At 37.4% G+C, this 14,345-nt stretch overlaps 1 protein-coding gene across 3 annotated transcripts in view; it reads right to left on the bottom strand.

The window, feature by feature from the left end:
* The window catches only part of CLSTN2 (calsyntenin 2), a 386,924-nt gene that overhangs the window by 252,999 nt on the left and 119,580 nt on the right, over positions 1-14,345 (bottom strand). The window contains exon 1 of one of the 3 annotated variants that reach the window (XM_075760966.1): positions 4,668-4,918. The exons of the other annotated variants lie outside the window; for them this stretch is intronic. The gene's annotated coding sequence lies outside the window, so the exon portion shown is untranslated. Of the gene's footprint in view, positions 1-4,667; positions 4,919-14,345 lie in introns of those variants that run through there. 3 annotated transcript variants of the gene reach the window in all.

Below are 14,345 nucleotides of genomic sequence, written 5' to 3'. Positions count from 1 at the left end.
TCATTTGGCTCAAAGACTGCATTCATCATCACATTAAGAAATTATTTGTTCTACTTGTAGGTATGAATCATCTGGGATCAAAATGATGACAGAAACTTTTGAACCTAGAGGACACACCAATATTCAAATGACTAAGTTTTGAAAAATTCTTCCCATTTGAACTTCAAGCAAAACCAAGAAAGGGATATAGAAGAAGCAGTAGCAACTACCTGTTTCTCCTGAGCTAAAGTCTTCTCTAATACAAAGGTACTTGAGGTTCTGCCATTAAAGTACCAGGGAACAGCGGTACCATCTTAGCATCCGTCCTCAAAATATTCCACGTGGAAATCTGCACTAAATCTAGGTGGCCTGAAGAATCTAAATGAAGACACAAACCAAGAGCAGTATGGTCCCTGAAAGTGAGAAGATGCCTAACTACTGGCTCAGAAAGGTTCTTTGCACTTTTGATCTGTATGACTGCAATGCTTCTCCTTCAGTGAACAAGTGTTGATTCTCACCCCAAATCAGTTCACTACACTCAAAGCTATCATGAGACACTGTCTCTTCTTGAGCTGGCAATCCAGATAATTGCAAGTTTTAGGACACTTTTGATGAATAGGACATAGCATGAGACTGAAAGGAGACGAGTCATCAAGTCTAGATCCTCACTGCCAGAGGTCAGCTTACATTACAGCAGCACATTTAACAGAAAGCTCCACAAAGTTTCTACTTACTCCACATACCCATATTTAGCTCAAGATAAACAATACTGCCCAGTAGCCTCTAACAGCTGGTACACCTGACAGTAGAAGACACCCAATGACAGCTACGCTGCAGCACATGAAGAAAACACATCAGCTCTGTAGCATGATCGTGATTTCATTGCTGTGTGTTGGGGACTTTGATAGGAAATATCAAAAGAATCCCAGATCATAAGTGCTACAGGAGTAAATCCCCAAAAGGCTCTTGGCTAATCAGACTCAGGGGAAAATTTCCTTGCTGACCCCAAAATATTAATATTATACTTTGATTCTGAGTGAGAAAAATACGCTGCAGTAGCGTGTCCTCACCTATAACCCATGTCAGTTTTCACAATATAATCAAACTCATTCTGACTGGAGCTCTTTTCCCACCCCTCAGCCCTCAATTATAGAAAGAGCGGGGGAGGGGGAAATTCTTTCCTGATTTCTTAAGCATATACCAAAATCACATCTAAATCAAGGTACATGTATAATAATCCCACATGATATCAAAGTTGCTCATGAATGAAAATTTCAACAAATATTTTAGGTTAATTTCTATAAATGTGAAGATTTAGGTTTCGTTTTAATGCAGTACATTTTGAAATATTTTTATTGGAAAATTGGAAAAAAAGTCATCTCAAGAAATATTTCTGAGTGGTTCAATGAACAAAATAGCAGGGATATTTCATCCTCATGGAGTTGCAAGTGTTTCAGCTGAGGGCATTTACTTTCAGAAGTTTTCTAAATTTTAAATGAATTAACAGGAAAACAGTGCAAGCGTTAACCCACTGGAATTCTTCAGTGCTTGGGTGCTTCCAACAAGTCCGCAAAGACCGGCCTTAGGAATCTTGTCATAGCAGATGGATTTCACTCAGATGGCCCCATCTGTCATTTTTCATTCGTATGGCTGCAGCTTGAACTCAAAGAACACCTAGGGCACATTTTCATCAAAATGCCTTGCTAAGCAATCCTAGAGATGAAAGAGATAAAGAAGATAATGCTCCAAATCTTACACTGGGCAGAGAATCTGACCCAAACAAAATGAAAATCTGACAGATTCGTTCAAGTTAAGAGATGGGAATAAAATATCCCCTCTCCCCACCCCACCCCACCCCCCGCCCCATTCCCTTCACCCGATGAGCTGCAGAGGTATTTGGCAGAGGGAATTTTTTCCCTTCCTGTTGATTTTTCGTTTTCCAGGGTTTGGCCATCTGTCCACTATTAGGTTCCTTTGAATGAGAAACCAGTTTAGAAGCATAGAGTCATTTTCACAACTGTTCTCTTGCAGGGCAGATAAGGATAGAAAGGGATGATTAAAGCTTTTGCTGGTTAACAATAACATCAAGTGGGAGGTGGAAAAAAAGAGCTGATCTGAGTCTTGTGAGACAGAAGTCAGTTTCAAACTACTGCCGTCCGTAATTAGTCGATCTGGAGGCATGGAATCTATGCCGCACTTGGCAGCACGGCAGTTTAACTTTAAATATAAAGAACCTGGGTCTATTAAAATACTGTCATTTCAAGCACATCCAGTCAGATGCAGAAGTTTCAATTTCCAGTAAGAGAAGGTGAATAATACAGATGGCGCACACAGCTACAGAGGACAGACCTCCACCTTTTCATAAAGGGGCGCTTGGTGCTCACATCTTCCGCAGCGTTCCCCTCTTTCAAATGCAATTCAATATGCTTGCACCTAGCATAGAGCTTTTTTTTTTTTTCCCCCTTTTTCTCTGTTTTCTTTTCTCTCCTGAGAGTTTCATTAATATCAGTGGAGACATTTATCAAATATAGTAGTAAGGAAGCATAATACAAGTTTTCTGATAAGGCAGTAGTCACATTGTCTATATCAGGATGGTCTCTGGATCACAAATGTATTGTACTAGCATAATGAAAAACGTAGATTTCATTTGACTAGAATAAAGAGCTATGAGTTTCAAAAACACATGAAAAACATAAAACACAAAAACCTTTTCAAAAATTGGTGCTTTTTCAGAAACATGTAATAAATTTAACAATAAAATCTGAGTTGCCAGCATTACTTGACCAGACAGTAAATATCTATTGTCTGGTGGCACAGCAATCTGCAAGATATTTACATATATCAACTGATATGAACTCGTTTATGAAGTGAGCTAGCCCTAAAGGAGCTCTGCTCCCTTCCCCAGGCAATACAGAAGGGTATGCAAAGAATGAGACTAGGAGTTTGTCATGTTGAGTGCTCACACAACAGCAGAGAACGTTCTCCTACTGATAGTGACTGGTTGGACACGGCACATTTCAGTTTATTTTTCCTTGCATAGGTCAAAAAATTCCAAAAAAACATCCGTGTCTCTCATATTCCCCCAAAGCTGAAAGCCCCTTTTTCTCCTCAGAGAAGGACTATTCTGAGATGCAAAACATACATTTTGACACCAGTCTCTGCTACGCTTTTTCCCTTGACCCCCTCAGACTGACATCCTAACCGCTCCCTCAGATTTGCATCTACACATTGGAAAAATCATACTTCTTAGTATCAGTGGGATGATGCAAGTATAATTTCAGCATTTGCACCATGCTGAAACTCCAAAGCCATAAGAAAAGTTGCACCCTGAAGAGTACACAATGAAAAGAAATGTGTAAGAACTCTCTCAGTGGAACAACACCCTCACAGAAAGCAATTCCAAATGCTCTGTATTAATGCAGAGTCTTGCTACCAATAATGACATTTCTGTTGGCATTTTAAAGCTATTTTAAGTGTAGACCATTTTATACAGACAGATATTAGACTATAATCAAGCTAATGCCAGTAATACTTTAGTGTGACAAGATCAATCACAGGGATACAACAGCTCAGATAATCGTTCTGTTAACTCCAAAGAATTGGGAAGACCGGAGTGGCCACACTTTTCTTCAGCTTTGTGTCACTAAGCTACAACAAGATACAAAGCATCTTGTAATGCACAGTGAAAATCTGTTTTATAAATATGAGAAAAGCGAGATGAAAAATAGGTAGAGCAAGAAATTATGCAGGTGAGATCACCAAGCACTGGTGGAACGGCACAGAAGGGCTTGCATAACATTCATCTGCAGTAGGCCTAACCCTAGCTAGTAGTATCTCAGTTTTATGAATAATAAATTTCCCTCACACTTAAAAAAAATTATAGAAGTCAATTAAAATGTAACTCTATGTAACATCTTTCTATAAACACACGTATTACATATGCATTATAAAAAGAGACTACTGATGACAGAGAGAGACATGAGAGATTCACAACACAGAATGAGGTGAATCACTTTACAAAATATACTTATGAAAGCTCAACAGGGAATATGTGGAGTGGTGGGTAATTGCCTGTTCCCTCAATAGTGCTGAATTTAGAAATGAACAGTAGTATTAACATTCATAATGAAAATCCCTTAACTGTTTAGAGACCACAAGTCTAGGCGTACGATACACTGACTACTGTATTAGCAATTTTTCATAGGTCAGGGAATTTCACAAGCATAATTTTTATTAGAAATGCTACAGTTTTAACCACTTAATGCTGTTTTCATGTCCTCTAAACAGTCAACTCAGTCTGGGGGAAAAAAAAATCATATAGAAAAGTTACAGTGATGCCACAAATTCATTCACCATCAATTTTGTCAGCATACTTTCACACCTAGAGTACTCCTCAAGACCTTAGTAGGAAAAGACAAACAGAACAGTTGAGAAGTCTGGGCTACTACTAGTCACTGGGCAGATTTAAGGTAACGCTAATACTGAGACAAGGAGAGATTGCAAACAAATTTGCAGACTTGTCTGCAAATACTTATTTTTACTTTGGAAAAAAACCCCACAAAGATAATGTGATTCTTTGAATTCAGCCTAAAAAGCCCCACAAAGATAATGTGATCCTTTGAATTCAGCCTAGACAACTAGTTTATTCCTGTTCCACATTCCTGCAAAGGAATGCCAGCTTAACTTACCCGCTGTAGAAAGTAGAGCTTGCTGTTAATCTTGAACTTTCTTCATCATTTGAAAATAACAGACAAAATACTTTTTTCCACTTAGTCAAAATCTTATTTCAACAAGGTAGCTAGGTAAGGTTTTGAAATGTTTCCCTCTTCATTTGATTTAAAGCTCACTGCAGTCAAAATTAGCTTTTTTGTTGATTTCAACAGAACATAGGTTAGGCCTTCTACCTTGCTCCATTCCAGACAGCATGAAAATTTTAACTGAGTGCTTTGAGGGATTTCCAAAAACAACACAGCATAGCGCCTTGGAGAGGAAGAAGGCAGGGGAAGGGAAGAGGAAAGCAAAGCTATTTAGGTCAACGAATCAGCTTTACCTTGCCTCCCTGTATAGAGAAAACAGATATGGCATCAAGCAGGTAATTTGTGAGGGTAAGGGGAAAAAAATTCACATTAAACATGCACTAATTGTCACTCAGAATTAGGCACCTCACCATCCACCTGATTTCAAACACTGCTATAAGACTTATTTACTGCTGCCCAGGAAAACATTCAGCAGCTGTATGTCCATACAGATCCTTCTCAGCAACACTAGCACAGCTTTCTGCCATCCCACCTGAAAAACCTGTATCCCATCCAACTTAAAATTCTTTGTCTTTTCCTCACCAAAGCCACATATTATCTTTTAGGATTCTGAAGCATAGCTTAAATTATGAGGGTCACATCACTCTATCCCAGTACAAAGATATATATTGATACATTGGGATATTGCCTCACAGCATGGGAAAGAATTGCACAAAGATAGACGTGGTGCTCTCAAACAGTCCATTTACTCGGTTGTTGCAGAATACAGAACTGGGATATTCACACAGATTTGCCAGTTCAGATTCAAATGCTGTCAGGCCAACCAAGAACTGAGGCAAATTCATAATTTTAATTCCAAGGTTAGCACAGGCAGCACAAACTCAGGTCCAACTGCACTTCCCTGTAAAGATACACCTAATCATTTCATTCTCCAAGCTTTTTGTTTTAAAACATGATTTTTTTCTATATGTTAAAGACAACACAGTAAGACAGACATTGTAATCGCTTTCAGTCAGAAGAACAAAAAATACAACTTAACAATAAGTAATATATGTTTCTCACAATCAACTCCACAGGAATTTCACCATCAAGTATGAAGATTACTCAAGTGATTGCAATTTTTCAATTAAAAAAATTAAAAACTTCCTGAAAAAAAATGGTAAGAACAGTATCCTAAAACATTATTTTAACAAATAACAGAATCTCTGTGTGTCACATAGCCCCAAAGTGCTGCAGCTGCAATAGAGGGTTAAGCAGTAATCAGATCACTGTTGAACCAGACACAAGAAAGATGATAAAAATTGAATTCTGTCTCATAGTCCCTCTATTGCCCACTGAAATAGTCATTTTTGCACCAAATCACCTAAGTGATAATGAAGCCAGACCCTTTAATCTTCAAATTATATTATAAAATTAAGTAAGCTTTATTGCTCTATTTTAAACATGAGAAAAATGTGACAAGTGTACCCATTAAAGGTCAACACCGTTAATTACAGAATCAAGAGCGATGCGAATTAAGACCGGACTCTGGTGACACAAATTCGTTCTAGTGCAATTGAATATTCGAGCTAAGGTGTAGGGACTAAGCAGGGGGTGAAGTTGATGACTTTCTGGTTTTCAGTTCAGTACTCCACGTCCAAGACAATGAAGACAAATAGGTCTAGGCAAACACCAGATTAGCATAGTACACTTTGAGATACTACATCTGTTCCAGAGATGGCACAACTTTGTGATTCAGCCTTATTTTGAATTTTCTTTTCTTACTTGGTATATACTTTTAAGCCTACATAAAAGTTACAGATAAGCCAAGGCTCCATGTATGCACATTAGGAAGAAGTCTGCAGCCTAACTCAATAGGGTACAAAATCTATCATTCAGGACTAGCTGTACGCAGTGATATATTGCTATTTCCTTTATCATACTTTGAAAACCACCATTTCAGTCCCTCATGTAAATGTATTTTGATTGTCATTTATCAAATAGTAACAATGTCCTCTTCTGCTAAAAAAACCTCCTGATGTGCAGTTGATATCAGCTTTCCCCACAGCATACTGAACAACTAAGTGAGCATAGTCTGAAAGGCTGAATCACAAGAAGGATAAAGTGTTTACCCCAACGTTATCGAGATAAGACTGGTTTACATTACAATACCATTACCACTTTGAGCTATAGTAAATGGATAATTTTGCTTATACAGTTTGTTTTTCCCTTGTCCATTTTTATGGACAAGATTTAAATCAAAAGAGATTAATTGGAATAGAAATGATAGGATACTAAGTAACAAAAAAAATTATATCATTTTAAAGCAGATGTAATTTCAAGGACTTCAGGATATAGGTCTAAGTCTTATGTCAGTCTTTCTTACTAAATAATGGTAATACTGTGGGTTTAATGGTCAATAGAAAGTATCTTGAAATCATTTTCATTAGCACAATACTAAGCTGCTATCAATACATTTTTTTCAAGAAACATCTCTTTCATGTTCAGTCTTTCCATCTTAGAGGTATTTAGATTAGTTCCTTCAATAAAACAATTTCATTTACAGGATTTTATCCACACTTCACAGTCTGCTCATGACCTACTTCTTTGTATTTGAACTAAAACTAATCATATTTCCCATGCATTTTACAGAATAATAAGATCAGGAACAGCATATTGGAGAGAATGGAAAAATACCACAGAAGATGCTTCCACACTGTTTCAAACAACCATGAAACAACTCCATCCACAAGTCTGAAATACTAAGTTTCTGCTTTGGTGGCATTCATAGCTACCCTGTACACCTACCCAAGGACATGTCTTCCGCAAACACTGTAACAGTGATGCCTGAGCAGGCTGCATTGCAAAGAAACCAGCTTGAGTTTTGAAAAACTGCAGAGCTTAATAAACACAGAACCATGCCTAAGCAAATAAGCCCGGCAGCCATAGGAGAGTGGAAAACCTTTGTAAATATCATTACTTGTAATCAAAACGAAAAAGGCAGAGCCTTGTTGGCCTTGTGCAGTCCTGCACTGTGTTACTGGCACTTCTCCCAAGCCCGGCTTTTCATTCGTGGCTCCATTTGTCCCCAGCAGCACCAGCCCCAACTCTCTGCCTCAGCTTCCAGCGCCCAACATCAACATGCCCAAAGAGATGTATCATGGCTTAGTAACTTGTCATCATCTCAGTAACCTTCTGTGAGACCTAGGCCACATTTTTAACGATACTTAAAATCAATGCGATCAATGCCCTTTGGAAAGTCTCAGTAGACAATTATCGGCATTCTTAATCAAGTTGAAAGGTCTAAAACAAAAAATCTGCAGATTCTGACATTCTTCCTTATTCCAAAGGGCTCAGTAGTCAGAAAAATTAATCCTGGGGTTGCAATCTATTAAAGAAAAAGACAATTTGAGACTAAAATCTTGCAAGGTATGAAACAGCATTTCCCAGTAGGGTATATTGCAGTTTCACTGTAAATATTTTAGTAAAATTAATTATGCAAGTTTGCTAGGAAAAGTAGAAAAGATGTGAGAAATGTAGTTTACAACGGAGGGTTTTTTTTCAAAAATAATTTCAGTGGGCAAGTCCAACTGAGCACCTTAGTTTCAGCAGTATCAAAATACAGCAGAGAGATATAAATGCCAGTAAAGATTTGCCGCTTTCAAAATTTTCCAGGATCTCCTTCTTAACTGATTTATAAAATACTGGCTTTTTTAAAGCATGCCTTTATTTCTTTAAAGTATACATAACAAGCATGAAATTTTAGATATAGCCTTTGACAAATTGATCAGAAAAAGGGTTCCAGTTTGTTGGTGATTAGTACCATAGCTGTTTTTCACTGATGATTTGAAAGGCTATTGTATGTGCTGAACCCCTTTCGAAAGGCTGTCCAAACTTTAGATCTTTTATTATCATTAAAAAGAACTATCAGATGTTTAACCATCATTGCTTACATTTTCAAGGATTCTAGGACCTCTTTAAAACTTTTTGCTCATGAGAAGTCAGACTGCTAGCCTTTTAGCACTATGGCAATACAAACTACTGTGCATTACCACAGTGGACTGAATGATTTATTAATACCGCAGGCTCTCTTTTTCTGTCCTCTATCTAGCCACAACAGAATCTATACTGGATCGCAAATCATAATGACCTATGACCAAAACCCAAGGGCAAACCTGCCACTTTTAAAGATACATAAATGATTAATAACTGAAAAAGGAAAGAAATGCATGCATTATTTGCTATATTAAATCATCTTTCTAAAGAGTGTTCTATTTCAGGTTGCGACAAGTAAAATCACAGAGGAATACAAAAATCTTAGTCTGATATTTCCACAAATGAAACACAAAATGACAGCCCACGGACCAACAAATTCAACATCACCACTCATGTTCCCATTTTCACTATGTCAAAAGAATAAATCCTTCACTCTTCTTCATAAATGCTTCTCCTGCTAAGCAAAACAAATATTTTAACAAGAAATATAACAATTGGTTTAACAAGAAATTAAGTATTTGATGAGGTAAAGAAATTATTGTCTTGAATTTAATAAGTCACCTTTTGGCAATGCAAAAAATGCAATGCTGTCCATCTCTGTATCATTTTTAGCAGAATGTGCACCTGATTTTGTCAGGAAAAGTAAATTGATGTGCTTTATCTAAGACTCAAGGAGCACCTCTTGCCATTTCAGAACTGCACAGATGAGACAGCTATGCTGCTGGAAGAAGTTATACCAAGAGCAAGTGTTCTTTATCTCACTACACATCATTTCTTAGCAGATTGTACAGTACTAGTATAAAATAGTACATTCAAACCATTTGTAAAATTTGATAGTGTTGATAATTATTTGTAAATTATTTCCTCCTTTGCTACAGTTAATACACACAGAAAGTTCAAAGAGAACAACATAGAACTATATTAACAGGTTTTTATACTGTGGTATGCTACAAGGATGCTTACAAACCCACAGTACTTTTATACTAAAAGCTTGAGGGTTTGATTCAAATTGGCAAGTTCACATGTTTCAAAACCACACAGTCTTTACCCCCACTGCTAGTAATAACATGGCACTCGCTGGGCTACCTCATTACAGTTTTCTCCAAACTCAGCACAGGCTATGTTTGGCAATAAATTGTACACCTCACATCCTACCATTCACAGGCAGGGACTGGGGGGAGCAGCATTACACAGAACAGAAGATGCATGAGCTGTCGCTCCACTAATCAGTGCAGGAACATCATATTAATCAAAAGATCAGCAACGAGGAACACATCAGACAAGCATCCAGATGGTAACTTTGCAAAATTCCCCAAACACTTTACCTGTTTAGAGGGTGATATTGCAATGTTATCCTCAGACACACAATTCCAGGAAGATGGATATATAATTCTACGCCAACATGGCTTAAAAAAAAAAGTATTTCAGGGAAAATTATTCTTTTCTCCGAAAATAGAAAGATACACATTTAGAACAGTGGATTTGTACTTGGCAGTCCTCCTTTTTCTTCTACTCTACCCCCAGCCCTTCTACCCTGGGCGGGGGAAATAATAAAATTGGTTTGATCACACTATGTGCCCTCACCAATCAAGTGCTAAGAGATTAAGGCTGTCAAATGTCTTTGTTTTCTGAAAGAGCATCACCACCTCTCCATATTAATTAAACTCACCCCGAACTGTAACCCCAAAACAGTAAATGTAGGTAAGAAAAGCAGAAAAATTTGAGTAACATGGAACAAGAGGAAATGGGTAGAACAAATGTAAATATAAATCACTAACAACCTACTCTCAATCTCCTCTGTCTTTCTAGAGGGTCACTGAAGGGAAGATAAGAAGGAAAAAAAAGGGAGGAAATCTCTACCCAGCCATCTGACTTCAGGAGCCTCTTTCCCCATGACAGCTAGGTGGGTGGGATGTATCCCACTCCTCATCACATGAAGGATGTTGGCCCAGGAAAAATTAGTCACTGTAAGGTTCTGCCTCCTCTAAGATGTTGCCTGGTAATGCCAGTCTGCTCAGAAACACTCTGCAAAGCTGCTACGACTTCTTCAGCAACTGGCTGAGCATGAGCATGTCTCAGCCCCTCATCGGCTCCACCTGAAGCTTCATCCTCTCTGTGCACACTCTTCTTTCAGCAGCATCTTCCTGTTTCTCAAAAGTGGGCTTTATTTATTTTTTTTTTCAGTTAGTCCTACCTACTTCAGAGAGACAATGCCATTCTCACCTTTTGCAGCCATGACTTCCCAGGGTAGTGATATTCCACCAAAAAGAGATGGTTCTGATTTCAAAGGGCTGAAGTTTCAAAGTGCTAGCTTAGGTCTGCAAAGTCCAGTCCCAGGCGGGATACAATCAAGCTGAGCCAAATTATGAAGTGAAACTGGAAATCCATCCCTCTGCCCCCAAATGAAAAGGAGAAAAGAGAGTGTACCGGAAAGCACATGCAAATGAAATAGCCTTTCAACAAAGATCTGTTTCCTGATGTTTTCTACACGTATCTTTGCAAAGCAGTGCAAAAGAATCATTCTACTCTGGGCATTTGTGACTGAGAATTTAAAGATCATCACAATGATGGCAGAAGGTCCTGATGGAGACCTCAGCATCAACTAGCAATTACTGGGGGGTTTTGCAGGTGTTAAGAAAGTCATCTAGTGCCATTAGTACCCTTTGAACTGCTTTAACACAACACAAACATAGTGACACACTCTTCTGCAAAAAGCAGATAAAACTAGAGACAAATAGTTTTCAAAATAACCATAGTCATATGTTGTAAGAGTTGTAATTACTTAATCACGGATATCTTGGATGGCGTGTTCAGAAGAATTTTCAAAAGAAAAAAAGTCCTGTGTTTCCATCTGCTCAGTGGAAATGGATGAAGTTTCAAAGTGCAGAGAAATAACGCTCTTACAACCAAACACTTGTCAAAAATTTCACTTTGTATGAGAACGCTGAAATTTCATTCATCCCTCTGAAAACCTGATCTCTTGTTTGCAAGCTTGTCTCTTTAAATTTGTTCTAGCTCTCCAAAGGCTAGTGCAAACTTATGTGTTGCAGTTAAATAAATTGCTTAAAATATACTATAACAGTACTGTCTCTTAAATTTAAATAAACATTGACTATATAATTTTAGGGAACTCTTCCCACATTTACAGTGACTAGCCATTCTGTCAGATAACTTCATAAATCTGTGAGATTGCTATAATTGTGCTGTTCTGAACTATTGGTGTGAATGACTAGTAAAATACTAAAGAATACTACAAAACTGGCCTTAGTACTTGCTTGACTTCCCATGACCAATATCAACAAAGTTTCAAAAAGAAATCAAAGGAAAAACTAGAGACACTAACATTCCAACTTTCAGTTCAAATAAAATACTAAGTATTCACCTTATTTACTTAATCAGAAAAGACTCAAGTAATTAATATAGCATAAATACTTGGTGGTTTTCTACAACTATTATTGAGAAATATTGCTACCTGACAAATGTGTCTTTATATTCAGGATATCTAATGCAGGCCCAGCACAAGAGGGAAGACAGAGCTCCACACTCTTTGCACCTGTAGATCAGGTTCCCAAATGCCTCCAAGCTAAACAGTTGTCACCAATAAATAGTAGCAGATTTAGAAAAAGAAACAGATTTCTTCTCCTAAACAGTTATCACAATTTATGTATGCATACATATGATATTATTCTGGTGAAAATCAATATGAGTATAAAAGGCCAAGCTTCTCCTGCACTAAAGGCACCGAAAAATGAAACTGGAACCTTTATGTAGGACAGTTTTCTCACATTGAAGCATCTCTTCTGTACTTGCCTCATTTTCTTACTTTACACAAACGAATACACACTTTAGAGAAGCTACAATATATGCCACCCTGGAGGAGCACATACAATTGAAGACAAGACAAAACACCAGTAGCTGGTGTGTCCACAACAAAAACCATCCTTTGCATTGTTTTTTGTAATCTCCCTTCTAGTACTCCCAGAGAACATCATGTTGCAGGCAAAGGCGTTTCAGTCCTCTGCTCTGCTGGGGAAGGGGTCACAGTTAGGTCCTATTAACTCGAAATCGCCTGTTTCCTATTTCATACACTGACACACAGGACTTAGTCCAGTCGTGCTGCCAAAATGTTCAAGGGGCAGAAGAACATCACATACCAGAAGCAGCTGAGATGTACAGGATTGGTCAGGCTTGGGAAGAAAAGGATGAGGGGAAAAAACATGTAGAAAATACAACTAATGCTGTCATTCACAGTCCTTAACCTGACTAGAAATATAAACTTAATATATGACTTCTACATAAACTCTACCAACGACTTTAAATCTCAATCCTGCAATGACTATTTTTATAATTTTTGCAAGACTTAAGATCTGTGTAAAGCTTCTAAAAATGCTGACCTAATTTAAAAGCTTAAGAGTCATCACTGGAAGTGACTGTGAGACTTGTAAATCCATTAAGGAATGCTGGGAGACCTTTATAGTTATCAACATATGTTTGGAGTTTACTGTGTATTTAAAATACACAAATCTTAGTTTTTCAAAATCTGGATTATTTGGGGTTTTTTTCCTGTTCTCTTTTTGTGTTTCTAACTCCTGAAGAGTCCAAATACATACTTCCAAATCTCTGATCCTTTAAAAATCAAATTATGTAGAGTGTGCCAGTCACAAAATTAGTCTATGATTTGCAAAAACAGCTTAGCTCAAAAATAAAAAAATGCAGCACGTGTAATGATTAACAAATCCAGCATGTGCAATGATTACTTCATTTAAAGAGGTGTGCAGAAATGAAAGTTACCACAAGACCGGAGAACCTTTTATATTGATTAGAGTTTAAAAGGATAGCAAGAATAAAGAATCCTATGAACAGTTATTAGTACAAGGTAATCACCACTAATGAGTGCAAATCCACTAATGAATGCATTAGAAAATGCATTCTAACATCTTGAGGGATCTCAAGCAGGTAACTCCACAAAGAGAAGGAAGGAGGTAGGAATTTACAGAATATGGCTATTCATAGGAATGGGAAAGCTTACCCATCTCAATACTAGATTCCTCTTTATAAAATAATTAGGCCATTTCTTTTTTAGCTTTAATTTCACATTTCTGAAATTATTTTAGGACAGTTAGTCTAATGAAAATACAGTAAACAAACACGTGCCTTTGCAAGTTCTATCATTAATTAGCCTTTACGTATAAATTACTACTTCAGCATACTAGGCAAGTGCAACTAACGTTTGTACAAATCAGATCAATGTTGCCTTAAGGTAAAAATAACTGATCAGCTCCAAAATCTGCATTGAGCTGCAACGCAACGCAAGCAATTTTTATGCGGTGTCCTTTCTATTGTGTGATGCCCTCGGAGGCTTGTATGTCAAAACACACTTGGGTTAATTAAAACCAAGGTCAAATGAATAGTGTTTATAGTTTATTTTTTAAGTAGGTATCACATCAAATTTCCTAATATCAGCAAGTTGAGTATCTAAATTTGAGCTGCAAAACTAGTTCTAAACTTCATTTAATTTAATAAGGCTCATGGAGAGGTTAATATCTATTTAAAAGAATAAGAAAGTAATAGTGGGTGCTACACTTTCTCCTGAACCTCCTATAACTATGTGCGAGAATTCACAGCTTCCTTAGC

The sequence above is a fragment of the Balearica regulorum genome, chromosome 9 (genome assembly GCF_011004875.1).
Source record: "Balearica regulorum gibbericeps isolate bBalReg1 chromosome 9, bBalReg1.pri, whole genome shotgun sequence".
Classification (NCBI taxonomy): Eukaryota; Metazoa; Chordata; class Aves; order Gruiformes; family Gruidae; genus Balearica; species Balearica regulorum.
This window is presented reverse-complemented; position numbering and strand designations above follow the sequence as displayed.